Here is a 4,595-nt window from a genome sequence, read left to right on the forward strand (position 1 = left end):
GAGAGAGAGAGAGAGAGAGAGAGAGCAGTCTAAAGTGCTTGCTTAGGCAAGCTTAGACAAGTACAGGGCCCCCGGTTTGACACCTGGGCAGGCTGATCTGGCCACAAAAAGAGAGAGAGAGAGATGGAGAGACAGACAAAGACAGAAAGAGATGAAAGCTCAGAAACAGCCTAGAAACCACTGTCATGCAGTTGGTGTATAGTGTAGTTAAGTGGGAATCTGAGCAATTCTTATGAAATAATAATAATATATCTACTCTCACCCTGAAGGAGAGCTAAAGCCAATAATTTCCAAAGACAGAAAACATCAAGAAACTTGTTTTTAAAGAAAATAAAATATAGCTCCATACCAAAACAATAATCAAAAATAACATTCTCCTAATCTGTAACTGAACTATGGTAAATCTAAATCTATATGGTTTTCTTTTTATAACTATGCCTTGAAAAAGACAATTCAAAAGTACTTTTTATCAAGCAATATAAGTGATAAAGAAGTTTAAGAGTGCTCATATAAAAATAGACTGCAAAAAAGAAATTTTCCATCTGCAAAGAAGAATATAATCATCATTTCTGAAGTCATAAAATGTAATTATGTTGTACATGGACTTTTTAAACAAAGGCTGGAAGAAAATAAAGTAAAACCCATTATAGTGTGGAAAAACTAACCAAAGAAAAAAATATCCAGTCTTATGAAGTTCAGAATATATCATATACTTGGAAAATGCCCTGATGTACAGACATCAATTGTATTTATTTGTTGAATTCATACTATAAGGTCCTTACATTTGCATTATGTGGTGGATAGCTAACTGGTGGTCAACTTCTTATACCAGCTGAATTGAACTAGCATAGGTGTGCGGTATAGGAGGCCCACCTGAAGGTTGTTGCCAACAGCATAAAGGCAGAACAGGAAAAGCTGCTAAAAAAAAAAACACTGTTATGGATGCTGTTTGGAGAAACTGTTGTGGCTGTTGGAAGCTGCTAGTTCTCTTGGGCTATGCTGCTTGACAACCTTGTCATGCTGGCTTTCCCGCTGAACTTTGGAGGACCTTTCATCCTCCTCTTGAGAATCACTTCCTTGCTCCATAGGGGAGGGTGGTGCAATGTTCAGCCTCCTGGAGAAGATTGTTCCATTGGCTTTCCTCATGGGAACTCAGATTTTCTCCTTGCTGGCAGAGCTTGGGAGCTCACTGTTGCTGAGGATGGCTGTGGTACTTTTGGGAGAGTCTGGTGCTTACCTTGAGCATTGCTTCCTAGCTCCAGTTCAGATCCCTCAGCCTGCTAGCACAGATCCTTCATCCTGCTGGTATAGACTTCTCAGCTTTCACCAATGACCTTTGGTCCTTTCCAGCACAGATCCATGAAGCAGGCCTACTTGAGACTTTATGATGGGCTCTATGTCTCCAGTTGGACTTATGAGAGGTACTATTATGAGTTCTAAATCCTTAGCTATAGTTTTAGTGTGCAGTTTTAAGATAGGTCTCCTACACTTGTTATATATAATTCTTTGGGTGACTCATTATAAAATACTATTATAAAAAATGTCCTGTATTATAGTGTTCCCCTGCAAAAAAAAAAAAAAAACCTCCCAAACTACAATGCTCTAATTAAGAGCACATTGTATTTCATACCAAGAGGAACTATGCCTTTGTATCAGAAGATATGCATGTTAAATAAGGTGAGACATAGACATAATAGTTGGAAAAAAGTATACAATATAAACTAAACCAGAGCTGCTGTGTGATTCTTTATGGTAGAAATTGATTTTGTTCATGGTAAGTCATTTCCTTTTTCACAGGTGCACCATTTAATAGTCACCTCCTCCTAAGTAGCTCTGAGTTTAGCTTTATGACTTGCCTTTGCCAATGGATCAATAAAAACATAATTCATCTGACACACAAAAAATGCTTTGCATTAGGGATTGTGCTATTTTCCTTCACTACCATGAAAAGAAACCTGTTGTAAAAAGCCACATGGGTCCATCACATGCGCAATGCCAATAACAACAACCATCGCAGGACATGTGAGCACACATGAAATATCCAAAGCTAGAGTGTCCAAAGACGCAGGGTCAGGTCCTGCAGAGATCACTCCGCATGACCTAAAGCACAAGGGTCTGATCACTCTCGAAGACATGAATTGAATAGATCTCTGTTTCCTTCACCATCCATCTCCCTCTTCCACTTCCTCTCTCTTTTTGTGTCTCTATCCCTTCCCCCTTTTTTCCCTCCTTTTTTTGCCCCTTCCTTCTTTCTGCCCTTTATTCATTCTCTCTTACAAGTTTAGGTCTTTCTATTTTACAACAACAAAATTTTAACTTTCTGCTACTTGCAACTGAGGTATACTGTCTGTCTTAATCACTTTCTTATTTGTGGGGCATAACATCGGATACCCAAATATCGGACAACCACAGCTTCAGGGAGGAGTTTATTTTGGTTCCTGTTTTAGTCCACAGTTGCCCGGTTCCAAGGCAGAAAAGTGTGGTTCAAGTGTTTGGCAGATGAAATATGATCACCTCATGGCATCCAGGAAGCAGAGAGAAAAGAGAAGAGCCCAGAGACCCACCTCTTCCTGACAGACTTCACCCCCAAATAGCAAATCAGCTATAAATACATAATCCATTATATTCCAAAAGTAAGAGAAAGCTCTTAGAAAACACCCAGCTATAAAGCTTATCATTTGATTAGATAAATCTTCTTCAAAGCAAACCTCATGGCACTCTGTTGCAAAACTAGTGAAAAGAAGAGAAGAGTGCATTGCCAATTGTTAAAAGTAATCTAGAGGACCAGTTAATATGAACTCAACTTTGCCTGCTCCTGTTCTCTAAATGCAGTTAGATACTCTGTGTGTTGTTTAACAAATATAAATAATAAGCTCTGCAAATTTGGAAAGTTTAAGTTGAAAGATGAAAAAAATCAAGGTAAGAAGAATGACAGAGTGAAGGTCTTGGATTTCCTTTTTATCTCACAGATCTTATAATGATCAGAGAAAGCTTCAATCTAGCATGGTCAACAATCTCACTTGCTTTCTCGGAGAAAAAGTCATGTAAAGGTAGCCTCCCTATGTGTCAGTGTAGGCATCAGCAATTTAGAATATGAGAGCTGCTGGCACTGAGCATCCGGAGGATTCCTAGAGGAAGGTGATCCCTTATGAGCACAGCATCCTTTCCAGGGTGGCCATTGAAACCACCTTCCCTTCCCAGCATGACACATACAATATTTCAATGGGAGTTCATACAGAGCCTGAAAAAAAAGCAGAATACGGTGGCATTGCCAAAGATCAGAGAGCTAACTTTTCATTAGAATAGAGCCTAGAAAAGTAGGTTACGACCTACATATGAATCCTAAACAGAAATTTTCAATCAAATTAAGAAAAGAATAGTTTCTTAAAATATCTAAGACACAATAAATGATTACTCCTACCAGGAACCAACAAGAACATTACTTCAACTAGAAAAAAATTATCATTCAATTGCAATACTTACATGAGTTGGAGGACAAGAACATCAATCCAGACATCATGAAATTTTTAGCAAGTAATGGAAGTCCCTGAAACAAATGCAAAAAATAGGAAACCTCAGCTTAAGAAAATGGAAATTGTTATAATGATCCAATAGAAATTAAACAGAAAAATACAATAATTAAAGTTTTTAGATTTCATGAAAAATCATGACATAGTAGCCTCCCTATACTTCCAGATAGACATCAGTAGAAATAGAATATGGAACCTTTGGTATTATGTTTCTGGGGAATAAGCTAGTGACAGGGTCTCATTACGCAGTTCAGGCTGCCTTAGAACTTTGTAGTGAGTTCCAGGAACTCCCACTGATCTGCCTATATTAGCCTTCCAAGTGCTGGGATAATAGGTGTGTACCACCATGCCCAAATAATGGAAATTTTTAAAATCACTGGATATTTTAAATATTTTTTTAATCACTGGATATTCTGGATGGTAAGTTAGAGTTAGAAGAACATAGACTCAACAAATTTTAAAAAAGGACAATGGAATTTAGTCAATCTGAACAGAAAAGAGAAAATAGAAACACCTTCCCAACATAGTCACACACCCCACAGCAGAATCAACAAAAAACTCTTTAAGAAGCAATGAGCTAAAATTCATATCATTGGAATTTCAGAGAGAGAGAGAGAGAGAGAGAGAGAGAGAGAGAGAGAGAGAGAGAGAGAATAGAAAGTGTTTAGACCTAAAAAGGTATTCTAAGAGATAAAAAACAAACATTTCCAAATTTGATGAGATGCATACATCTAAAATTTGATTTATTTAAAAAAATTAAACAAAAATAGGATAAATATAAAAGAATTAAAACCAATACACAAGGGCTGACCAGATAGCCTTCAAGCAGGTGCAGGGCCCGGAGGTTTGATCCATGGACCTGCAGTGCCAGCCCTGCCCCCGGGGTGTGCTGAGACAGCAATTGAGATTGGGCATGATGGCACGCCTCTGTAATCCCAGCTCTTGGAGAGAGACCCTGACCACCCTATACACCCTTCCCTAAAATACAAGAAAGAAAGAAAGAAAGAAAGAAAGAAAGAAAGGAAGGAAGGAAGGAAGGAAGGAAGGAAGGAAGGAAGGAAGGAA

The sequence above is a fragment of the Octodon degus genome, unplaced genomic scaffold, assembly GCF_000260255.1.
Source record: "Octodon degus isolate 3935 unplaced genomic scaffold, OctDeg1.0 scaffold00030, whole genome shotgun sequence".
NCBI lineage: Eukaryota > Metazoa > Chordata > Mammalia > Rodentia > Octodontidae > Octodon > Octodon degus.